General features: G+C 45.6%; 1 protein-coding gene and 1 long non-coding RNA gene across 3 annotated transcripts in view; one reads left to right on the top strand and one right to left on the bottom strand.

Moving 5' to 3' along the window:
- The window catches only part of pyd (zonula occludens-like protein polychaetoid), a 448,973-nt gene that overhangs the window by 3,855 nt on the left and 432,469 nt on the right, over positions 1–12,649 (bottom strand). The gene's annotated exons all lie outside the window — the stretch shown is intronic.
- The window catches only part of LOC135904932 (uncharacterized), a 240,890-nt gene that overhangs the window by 107,706 nt on the left and 120,535 nt on the right, over positions 1–12,649 (top strand). The window lies entirely within an intron of this gene.

The raw sequence follows: 12,649 nt of genomic DNA, 5'->3' as shown, positions 1-12,649 counted from the left end.
CGGTTCTCCATTTGTTGCTCCGTTGCCACCCCGCGCTGAGGGCATTGCGCCGTCGATTCTTTCTGTGCGATGGCACTGCATTGACATCGTTGCCGCATCCGGGCCTTTCCCAGATCGGGGAGTTGAAGGCTGCCTCAGTGCACGAGCCCAAGGGCTTGACTTGCGCCTGGTGTGATGGAGGACTGTACGCCGACCTCTTCAGGTGCTAAAAGGAAAGCTGTCGACATCGCAACGAAGATGTTGAAAGCGGCGTGGATGGAACTCACCGCAGAGTGCATAGAAAATTGCTTCCGCAAGGCAGGTTTTATGGGCCCAGGCACCAAGGACGCCATAGATCACCCACCGGAAGGCCGGTTGCACGAGGACTTGTGGCAACGCGTCGTTGACACGCAGCTGGCCAGACCTGATGTCGCCTGGGACGATTTCGTTTCTGCTGATGACGACGCCGACATTGTGGAGCCATGCACTGACGAAGCTATTGTGCGTGAAGTGCAAGCCCTTCCTGACTGCCCAGAGACCGACGAGGACGATGACGAGGATGCTGCTCTACCGCTGGTTGCTGTGAACGCTTCAACCGCGATCGGTTACATCGCGTCGCTTAAGGAACTCGTGTGCAACAGAGGCCTTGGCGATGAACATATTACCGCGCTGGAAAAATTAGAAACGGCAGTGATGCAATCAGCTTTGAAGAAGCAGACATGCATCACGGACTTTTTTCAAAAATAAAGTGAACTTCCATCTCGCTTGCTCTTTTTTTCCGTATTATAGGTGGTCCACTTAGTACGAACTTTGGATACAACGAACAAATGCCACGTGACGATCAAGTTCGTTATATGTGGGCTGGACTGTATAGGTCAAAACCTATATGCTGACTCCAGGAAATTCACAATAATAAGTTAAATATAGGTCAACCCATATCTTTTTCGGAAAAATAAAAAACAGTGAACATGACACACCTTTATTTACCATAAACTAGGCTGCTAAGTTTCACTCGTCAACACGACAAGCTGCATACTCATCAAAACTGCCAGAGAGTTTGTCCTCGCTGGATGCTTCACAGCTGTCCTCAGCACCCAAAATGACATCTTGCTTGGTGCCGTCGAGTGCGTCGGATATGCATAATTTCTTAAAGGGCCCCCGAAACGGTTCGAACAAATTTTGTAGACGCATAGGGTACAACTACAGTAAATCATTCGCACCACAATTTCTGTGAAGCATTTCATTAAGAGAGCTACGGACGTTTATAAGTTACCCTCCACCTTAGCCATGCATTTTCTCCTCAATTCGTTCACCGAGTGATTGAGGCTAAGCTCCGCCTTCACTGGCTTTGCGTCATGATCGCACGTTGTGTCGTCTACTTCCGGTTGTCTAGGAGCACGCATGCAAAGACTCCCCAACCTCTCTGCCAGCCACTTGGCAGTTGACCCCAAGCGAGAGCTATCAAAGCAGCGTGCGTTGCGAGCATTCTGTTGCTGCGCTAAACGTGTATGGTATTCCAGTAACCATAGGTGCGCTGGGCGTTTCAACGAATGGTTGGAGGCATAGATTCAAGATGATTAAGGAACTTTAGCGTAGACGTACGTGAGCGGCTTGATTGGTCTGCACGGTCCAGGTACCTGTTGGCGCAGAGTTCACCAGCCAAACAAAAAGCTAATATTGCTCTAACCAAGTGTAGAACATTTTAAACATTTACAAAAACAATATGTCAACAATTACACTCGTGCGAAAAATTTACACCAGCTGCAAAGAACACACTTCGTTACTGCGGCTGTGCTTGGTTTAGCTCTGTGCCACGAGGTGGCTGCGCCGTGCAGACTATTCACGTTTGCGCTTCTGCTCATCCCATGAAACGGCATGGTCAAACAGCCAGGCGCTGTCCCCTTGTGCTTGTGTTTACCCAAATACCGGACTCGCGAAACGCTATTGTGGTAGTAATCCTCCGGTACAAAGTGACAGCTGCAAATGCGCAAATCCTCGTGCCGATCAGATAGCGACAGTCCGATGTGCTGCAGCCACTCCACTCTCTGCTGCCTTGCAGAGGGACACTATGTTGCAGGTTGACATATTGCCAGTCACTATGTTTGCAGCCCACAATGTAAAAAGGGCAAACCATGGTGCTCGCGAAAAGAAAGAGCGAGATCAACACTGACCGTGGAGCTCTCGTCAACAGGGAGTGCATTGTACTATAAGCAGACGACACTTACTTTGTGCCAGAAGTGCTTAAGTGTAGTGAGAAATTACCCTTGTGCATTCTCTTTTTGTTACTTTCTTTTTTTATAGAAACAAATTAACTAACATTCCAACTATTACGAACAACATTTGTTGCCTATAAAGTTGAAAAAATTATCGATGATGCATCCTGGGCAGCCAATTGGATAGCTCACCCTACTGGCGTCATTAGGGCATATAGCGTCAAATGGTCAGGGATGGCTGAGAATTCAGCCGAGTGGCGTGCTGCGATTGGTAGCGATGTCCATTTTTAAAACCTTATCAGAATTTGCAGGTTATACCTGGAGCACTTAGATTCATCCATTATTGATCAGAAGGACCTACCGTAATGACTTAGTACATTTGTACAAAATGATCAAAATCATTTCTGGGTCCCTTTAAAGCCAGTATGGATACTCCCCAGACTGGCTTTATGACGGGTGTGATGAAGGAACTCCGTTAGCTTGGTACTTTTGCTAGCTTTGTTCACAAACATATGTCGAGATTCTTTGGTCACGAATATAGGTCAGTAGCTCAATATTTGAATAACATTTCCAAAAAAATAAGGTAAATAGGTAGACTTCTATTTGAATGAATGTGGTAGTCCTCTCTGTGTCATTTAGAACCTTATCTGATATCCTGTGCTTCTCAATTTTGGGAATGATGAGATGTTCAAAAATGATGGACTATACGTTATATAGTGCAGTCCTTCAACATGCACTTCATCCAAGTATACGAGTGTTTTGCATTCCACACATACAAGGGACATGGTTGTCCCAGCCAAGATTCCCAACCACGAGTATCAGAATTCTACAGGCGACTGTGGTTGGTGCAATCCTTTATGACGAATTCCATCCTTACATTCAAATTAAACATACTACCTATACGGTTCTAATCACCATTTTTAACAAGTCTAGGCACAAATTTGTTGTGAAAAAAAAGGCTAAAAAACCCAACATATTGCAAATGCTTAATTCAATTAAACCTTAAGTTACAGAACTTCTATATTACAAAACAGTAATTGTATTTTCTATCCCTTCTTTATTTTTATAATACTAAAAGACTACTTTTTCCTCAACTTAGTAAAGTAAAATTACAGTACAGCCTGCTTATTTTTACTGAAAATTTCACACTTGGCGTATGCACACTCACAGCATACACAAGCTAGAGTCTTACAGTAAAATGAATAGTTTGCACTGTCTGTATTCTTACGTCCCCATTATTCCATCACATAGACATTCGCTGATTTGGAGATATGTGGTGGCCCGCCTGTTTATCAAGTAAAGCCCTGCAATAGGAGATTGCCACAAATAGTAAAGATGCAACTGAAAAGCAGGTCTATCTTGCAGCTGAAACTCGGCTTATTCAGCAAAAGATGATCAAAAGAACACATTGTGGTATTATTTTTCGTCTTATCCTGCGGTGTTCACAGCACCCCATTCATGAAGTACTTGTGCCAGACCATGGGTGTCTATAGTTTCATTTTGATTCGAGGCAAGGCAGCTGTGGTTAGGGTCCTCAATGTGCACCTCATCCCCCACACCGTGCAAGGTGCCAACATTCTTTGAATAAATCAGTGCTGACAATACCTTCTTCCTCAAAACCAGTTACCTTGGCCTGACTGAAGGTGAATTGATGCACGGCGGAAGTAACAGAAGCTTGATGTGGGTGAGTTGGTTTTGCATACTTGAAGAAAAGAGCGCTACAAAGACGTGGACTAAGAGAGGAACATGTACGACAGACAAGGCGCTTTGTCTTGTCCAACGCCTTGCCCGTCACACATGTTGCTGTTTTAGTCCGCATCTTCGTAGCGCTCTTTTCTTCAAGTAGGCGGAAGTAAGCACGCACGAACACTGATGAAAAAACAAGAAAAGATCATGGACCTTGCACACTGACAACTGTTTATTCATTCACTTACGCTCATCATATACCGTATTTATTTGATCATAAGGCAGTTATGATTATAAGTTGAGGGTGCCAGTTGGAGGACCCAAGAAGAAAAACTTAAGTATATAAGGCGGTAAAGAGTGGCAGATGAATCATTTATACTTGGCAGGAAATGCACGAAATACTGATTTACTAACACAGCCAGAATGCAAAATGGCCACCATGAAATATGGGGAAAGGGAGCTGTGACATGTGGAGTGCAGGCTATATGTGAATTTTTGCCTTTAAAGTGCCCCTCACCAGTCCACGTAGCAAATTTCAGTTATATGCTGGAAGTTGTTAAGTGCCCTTTAGGGAGTTTTCTACTGCAAGAATGTTTAAAAACGGCTTATTAATAGCTGAGATAGAAATATTTAAGTGCCGCGAACCCATGATTTCGGGAGGCGAGGGTCACTGCCAAGAGATACACTCTCTCCACTTGCACCGTCGAGCCTCTGCAAGTGAAATTCCTTCCCTGTGTTCCCCCATACCAGAGCTCCAGGAATGCGTGACACATATGTCACAGGCCCTGCCTTCATTTTTTTACTCGCTTTTTTTCTGCATGGCACACTTCTGCTTACGGTTTCATGTGCTGTGCACGAGGATACCTGACTAGTGGTATAAGTTAGTGCTACATGAACACTGAGGCAGATGCCTGCGGAACACAGAGCATGATCGCACGCTCGAACACGGTACAAAATAACATAGTTTCGTTGTCCGCGCGCGCGACTGCACGGTGTGGGAGCAAGCAGACGAAATGGAAGTACATCTCTCTTGCTGCGGTGCAAAGCAACGAAAAAACATGCAGACATTCGGTTTGTGCGTTTCATTATTTCTCTGAACTTTAGTTCATCTATTGAAGCAACAGATTATACAAATAACAGATGTAGCCTTGAATAATTTTTGAAATCACGTGCCACTATGAGCGACGTCACAGCATTGCCATGTACGTACGTAGGCACGCTTGTGCGATACGCATTGCCTCTCCGGTTGGAAGAAGGGCAAACAGCATTCGGTTTGAAATTTCAGCTCTTTGCGCGGTGTGTTGCGATGTAATACTTAGCAGACACGATCGTATGGCCAACATATAACTTTCCGCAGGCTCTAGCCTGTGAAAAATCGTGCCTGAATGCCTAAACAAAGAGACAGCATGAAAATTACAGCAGTGTATTCTATCTGCAGAATGTTTTTTCACCAAGCCCAAAAGGCAGTTCAGAACCCCTTTAAAGAAAATATGCACATAAATCAAAGGCAGATGTGATCTGTACATTCAGTGCCCAAATGTAGAAAAAAGGGTAAAAAAAAGGGAAGTTTCAAAGGCTGGCAATTTTCGATGCACCGAGGAAACGACGGTTTCTGAGACAACGGACCGGCTGTGGTGGCTAAACTTGAGGTAACAGGATCAAACTCTGGCTGCAGCAGCAACATTTCGATGGGGACGAAATGCAAGAACGCCTATGTACAATGCATTAGGCACACATTATAGAACTTTAGGTGGTCAAAATTAATCTGAAGTCTCTCACTAGGGTGTGCCTCATGATCAGATTGTGGTTTTGGCACGTAAAAGCCCAGAACTTTTCTTTTGGAAACAAATTTGTTTGAGCTGCATCCGAGCTGCACAAAAAGAAAAGGATAAGCAAATAACTTCAATTTCAATACATCACGCAATATAGCTTCTGGGAAGCATAGTTGCATGTACGTCTGTATATAGAAAGACAGTACTGCATGGCTGCTCCAAGTACACGGTTCTGTGAAGTGGGATTGAACATCGCAGAGCAAATGGTACAATTGTTGCCACCCTGCATGGAGCGGCAGGTGAGGAGGACATCCTAGCTGCCGTCATTCACTGGCAAAGTGAAAGGAGCATTGTTTTTTACCCATTTGCGCACATCAAACTCGCTGACTATAACAGTACTCAGCTATGTTGCCGGCTATAGGTGCACTCACTCCAGAAAATTACCCATCACATGAGTATTACATATGGTACACATTGTGACATTGCACAATCTTGTAGCTGCCTCTGTTCGTGTGCAGTTTTGTACGAGTTCATCCCACGTGGCCGCGAGCATTTATCAACTGCTTTATTGTGCAGGTTTAGTGCAAAATACAAATGGATCCCTTCATTCAATAAAAGTATATTAATACAGCATCCATTTTCTCTTGGTCTCAGGCTTGCACTGCGTCAAATTCTAATGTCAAATTTGTGGCATACTTTAATGATAATTTATGCACATCAGTCTATGATGAGCAAGAAGGCCAGAAGAAGTATCCTCAAGGTGTCTTCACCAGTGAGGACATTAACTATGATGGCAAAAAGTGAACACTGACTGCCACCATCCTCTTCATACCCAAGAAATCCTTCATCAGCCTTCGAACTTTTAACCGGCGAGCCCTCACCATGTTTCTTGAGGGGATCGCGCGAAATAATATAAGGGAAGTCCAATTAAACACATGAAAGACCATCCTCGCAGTGGACGCGACAAATGGATTCGTGTTGGACAGGGTTAGAAAAATAACAGATTTGGGCGGCATCAAAGTCCCAGCGATTGTACCACTGGACAAAGCCAGTATTGTGACCATAACGAACTTGGACTTGCCAATTTTCATCAAACCAGCAAATGAAGGAGTTATCATCATGCATGTGCTTTGCCTTAGTAACACTTGCTGCAAAAAGTTAATATTCAAGGGCGATTCCATCCCTTTGCATGTCAAAGTTGAAGACTTCCAGCATGCGATTCCGCCATTTGTCCCCAAGCCACTTCAGTGCCATAACTCCATGAAGATTGGCGATGTCAAGGGTGTCTGTACAAAGAGCATGGTTTGTCCTCACTGCACCGAGTGATGCAGTGTGAATGCGTGCCCCACAACAAATCTAAAATGTGGCAACTGTGATGGTTCCCCTGATGCCTCATCCAGAGAAAGCCTGCATATTAAGAGAGAAATTGCCACTCTCGCACAAATGGTTAGAGACAGCTCATCCTACAGAGAAGCTGCTGAAACAGTACCACATCGGCGAAATCAGCGACGCAAGTGTACAGGATGGGGTGCTGTTAATATGCAGACTCGGCCTGACTCATCACCTTGGAGCGCAAGTAAGCCAGCACACATGAAGAGGAATGATATGGAGAAGTCTAACGCCGCAAGTGACCGGCCTGTGCTTCGGCACATGCAGCCTGCCAAGGAGCCTTCTCGCCTGATGTCTACTTCTACGCATACTTCGGTTGATGAAGTACCAAGGGTTGACCGACAGATCATACCGATGCTGCGGTCCCTAGTGAATGTCATCAAAGAATCACTGACAAATATCGCAACTCCAACCGCTTGAAGTGGCCTGCAAGTGCTGGACACACGAGCCCAGTCATCACAGCCCTCGAGTAGGACCATGGCTGACCATCACCAATCGTTCCGCAAAGAGGTCACAGAAACATCGATTATCCTGTCACGTGGAGTGATGTATGAACACAGTAGCAATACTGTGAAAGACGAAACTAACCTTTATTGGGCGAACTTGTGCCCTCAAAAACAGGCTACACTCAAAGAACGGCGACAGCGGCGAACACAGCCGGTGATCGTCGAAAATCTGATCAGCGGGTCAAGTGCGTCGGCTTTTATAGATCAGTCGTTGAATGTTCCAGAGTAATCGCTGGGACCCGCGTGCTTTCCACAAAGTTGTACGCCATTCGCGTCGCGCATACATGCAATCAGATTACACAAGCTTCGGCGACAACAGACAGCAGACAGAAGCATAGATAACATTCTAGAAACTTTCCATACATGTAGACACGTCCTGCACTGCGCAATAACATTTCGTGGACGGTAAAAGCGCTCACCCGTAAAACATAAACGCATTCACGTGTCAATGCAGTGGAATGCCAGAGGTCTTAGATGTGAGATGCCTGATTTCTGTCAGTATTTATACTCGCACTGCTTCCCAATCATCGTAATCTGAGAAACGAAATTATCAAACACAATCCAGCTATTCGGCTATGAGTCAATCATGTCATCATCCTACAGTGAAAGCAGCGAGGTTGTGTTTATATGTTGGGAGCTTACCTACGTCATTCAGCATGTGCAGCCTCATGATGAAAACCAGTATGTTTGCCTGACTGTTAAGAAGAAAAAGCTAGCCTTTACACTAGTGGGTACCTACTTATCTTCCTCAGCCCGGTTTGATAGCAAGATACTAGAAGACATCTTGACAGCAACCATTGGTCCATGGATGATCACAGGAGATTTTAATGCCTGCAACCCTATTTGGGCAAGCTCCAAAATTAACGCAACGGGCCAGTGGCTGGCTTCATTTGTATTCGATCATGGATTGTCTCTGCTTAATGATGGGAGCCCTACCTTTCTGTGAGGCTCATCGTACAGCAGCTGCTTAGGCTTGGCTGAGGCTTCGCTACTCGCGTCAAGTGGTTTTTAGACATTGAGATGCATGGGAGTGATCATATTCCCAGTTACCTTACGATCAAAGGGTTGGCCAGCTGTCATTCACCAAACGCAATTCGGCAAATTGATTGGTCTACATTCGAAACCAGCATGGAAGAAGCTTGTTGCAAAGGCCTCCCTTCTGGCCTTCAACAAGCGATCAAGGAAGCAATGCAAAATGAGATGTGCATGCTGACATGTGCTCCAATGTTCTCAGAATCCGACGTGGAGTTGGAGTGACTCCGTGCGATTCGTTGGCATGCGGAGCATAGATACTGACACACAAAGTCAATCCATGATCTAAGAATAGTCAGACGCAAGCAAAAGAAGATCCAGCGCTGAATGGACAAACTGTAGTCTCAACGGTGAGCAAAATTTTGTAAATCCCTAGACCCCCGAAAACCTCTTTCTCACATATAGAGACCCATGCGAGACCTATGTGTACTTCCTGAACAATGAGTACCATTGAAAGCCCTGGTGCTTTTCCCATGTCGAGAGGACATCGAGGTAGCGGAAGATTTCTGCAAGAAGACTGCAGGTCAGCCAATGTACACAGGCTACCTTGGCATGGATATTCATGCATGGACCTGCCCTTCACCACTGAGGAGCTTGATGCGGCTCTTGCTTTGTGTAATTGCTTGCCATTGCATGGACCAGATGACATATTGTACAACATCTTGTGCCATCTGGGTGAGCGAGCGCAAAATGCGTTGCTGGATATATTCAATGAATCCTGGCAGGATGAAAACATCCCCCAAGAATGGAAGACAAGCCATCTGGTACCCCTCTTTAATCATGGCAAGTCACCACTAGAAGTCACGTCATACCAGCCCATCGCACTGGCTAGTTGCATAAGGAAGGTGATGGAATGCGCGATCCTTGCCAGATCCAAATGCTATGGCCAGTTTTCGACATCTCCACTGCTCCATTGATGTCATCGATCTGGTCACTTACGTTCAACATCAAAAGAGATGTAAACGGTTATCTGTAGCCCTGTTTCTGTACCCAAAAGGAGCTTATGACAATGTTGCTCATGGCGCTATACTTGATGCACTTGAATCGGTTGGTCTTGGTGGCCGAATGTATTGGTGGACCCACAACTACTTATACATGAGGTCCTTTTTGTGCGGACCGATGACAGTCTGACCTCTCCACACTACACACACCGTGGTGTTCCCCAAGGTGGCGTCTTGAGCCCCGACACTATTCAATCTTGTTCCTGTTGGTCTCGCAGAACACATACTAAGTGCTGTCCAGATATCAGTGTCAAGATATCAGTGTGCCGATGACATATGCATGTGGACATCATGTGTAACACGTCCTCAGGTGCATGCGAAGCTTCAAAAAGCCATGACTTTAATATCGGCATATCTTGGCAAACAAGGTCTCCAGGTTTCACCTGAGAGATGTGAGCTGGTCGCGTTTACGCAGAAGCCAAGGATGTCTGACACCATATATATCAATGAGGAAAATCTGTTATGTCAAGACGCATACATTCTTAGGGGTGATCATTGGTTGAGAGCTCAGCTGGAGTCCCCATGTGGCCTACATGAAGAAATGCCTAACAGCCATTTCAAATTTTTTCCAATTTCTTGGTGAGAAAACGTGGGGTACGACAGTACAAGCGATGTTACAACTCTACAGGACGCTGTTTCTCGGGTATCTGAGGTACAGCTCACCTGTACTGAACAATACCTGCAGAAGTAACATCCGCACAATTGAGAGTGCACAGGGGCAAGCACTCAGGGTTTGTCTTGCATTGCCGTGCTGCACATCAGCAGTGGAGACAATTATGATAGCTGAAGATTACCCAGTCACAGCTCATATGACATTGGAAGTGCTCAGAACACACATCAGGCACGTTGCCTGCGCCCCTTTCTACCACCTCGCCGTGCTACTGAAAGACTGGCCCGGTGCCTCTTTTTGCCAGGAGATATCAGCGTACCGTGACTGCCTTTCTAGAGATTATACACCTGCCGAGAGGCTCCTTCCACCTCCTTGGTGTTTAGCTCGCCCGCAGGTTCGACTCTCAGTACTGGGAATTCAAATGAAAACAGGACTTTTGTCGCCAGCTCTCAAACAGCTATCTCTACTGATGGCTCGACAACTGTGGATAGATCTACAGGAGCTGTGATCTGTCCTGGAAAGGCCGTGACCATTCCGTTTCAAACAACTCACTGGACAATGTCGACTGCTGCAGAGCCTGCTGCATTTCGCAGCACACTTTGCATGATCCATGAAGATGTACCCGGAAGATGGAGCATAATCACCGACTCGAAGGCATCCCTGGATTGTTTGCATTCTGCTCTATGTTGTGGACCAGAGGAACAACTTGTACTAGAAATAAGGCAGTTATATCACCAGCTAGCAGAAATAGAACATGACATCACTTTTCAGTGGCTCCCAGGCCACTGCAGCATCAAGGGCAATGAAAACGCCGATGAAGCTGCTAGGAGGGCTCACAAAGATGCCGTGAAGGAACCCAACCCCCTATCAAGAACTGATGCAGCAGCAAAGCTTCGCATACTAGCGCGTGATGACACACAATCCATGAGGAACTAGCCAACTTTACGACCTACACACCCCTACGACTACGCTTTCCATCTGGACTATCCCGAATTGAGACAACTGTTCTCTGCCGACTATGGCTAGGAGTGTCTTTCACGAATGCATTCGCTTGCTGCATCGGAATGACTGACAGTGCTGCCTGTGATTGTTGGGGCAGCGAGAAAACATTTGATCATATCCTCTGTCATTGTCCTTGCTACAGCTCCCAGATACAGTCACTTGTGACAACGTTGGCGTGCCTCGATGACCGGCCGCTTTCTGAGCAGATGATCTTGGAGTGTCGGCTGATGCACCCTTCACACCAGAAGGCAGTGGAGGTGCTACTGAAGTTTCTCTGGTCAGGCGACTTGCTTGAACGACTGCGACGCTCCTGTGTTCCTTTATGTGTGTGTGTTTCTCATTTTTTTCCTTTCCCCTCTCCAACCATGTTCATGTGTGAGCCCTTTTTTCTTCTTTTTTTTAAGACCTTTCTGTCTCTCCTTACCCCTTCCCGAGGGCAGGCCAGCAAACTGGATACCTAGGTATCTTCCGGTTAACCTCCATGCCTTTCTCACCTCTTTTATCTCTCTATGTGCATCAGTATCAGTATGTGAAGCCCTCATGCATGTTCTCAAGTTTTTGCGTGCCATAAGCCATTTTTACATTAGCAAATGTTACACGTGCACTCTTGCTCCATGAGGTGAACAGTTACACAGTTCAAGGCAGAGCCCAGATCTCAATGTTGGCTGGCCTGACCATCTGCAAGACGTGGTATTAAGGCACACGTCTTTGTAGCCAAGCGTTCAGTGTGATTGCAACAGACAATGCTATCTTTCAGCTGCAGCATGAATGGCATAATCAAACTTACGACTGTGGTAAGCTGCATCTGTCAAGTGGTGACAACTGTGATTTTTCTGGCTCAATCATGGTGCAGCACCTTTTTGCATGCAGTGAAAGTTGCATTCAGTCTTCTAAGTTACTTAATGAAATACTGTCCTCTATTTAGTACTGGCCTTCAGAGATTCCTTTACTCCACAGCACTCGGCTCTCATGACCCCTCAAAATGGCACTGCAGTCATTGGATACTGAATGACAGATTTCTAGGGCTTGCAAACCTTAACAAGGCTTGCTGCTGTGCTAGTTGGTTTGTAGTATGTAGCAAAATTAAATGAGCACAAAAAAAGAAGATGGACAAGACTGAACAACACAAGCACTCATGAGCAACATGACTGCTTGAGTTGTGCAGTCTTGTATGTGTCCTTTTTTTGCTGCTCTTTTAATTTTGCACTCTTCTCTTTCTCCGAAAGACTGCTAAAATGACATCTTAGCACAGGTTCAGCACAAAATATACAATTCTCACCCAAATGTAGCAGGGCAACGCAGATTTCATCTCTTGGTACAGTTTGGCACAAATGCTGCAACAATCACGGTGCTGGTTTACTGTTCCTGACAACTCATTGGTTTTTCTCAGATCCCAATCAACAGCCAATGCCCTGCTCCTTTCTTTATTCTCTCTGCAATGCACTTATCCAAAACCTTT

This window comes from Dermacentor albipictus, chromosome 4, assembly GCF_038994185.2.
Source record: "Dermacentor albipictus isolate Rhodes 1998 colony chromosome 4, USDA_Dalb.pri_finalv2, whole genome shotgun sequence".
Taxonomy (NCBI): Eukaryota; Metazoa; Arthropoda; class Arachnida; order Ixodida; family Ixodidae; genus Dermacentor; species Dermacentor albipictus.
Note: the sequence above shows the minus strand (reverse complement) of the source record. Positions and strands in the feature narration are given on the sequence as shown.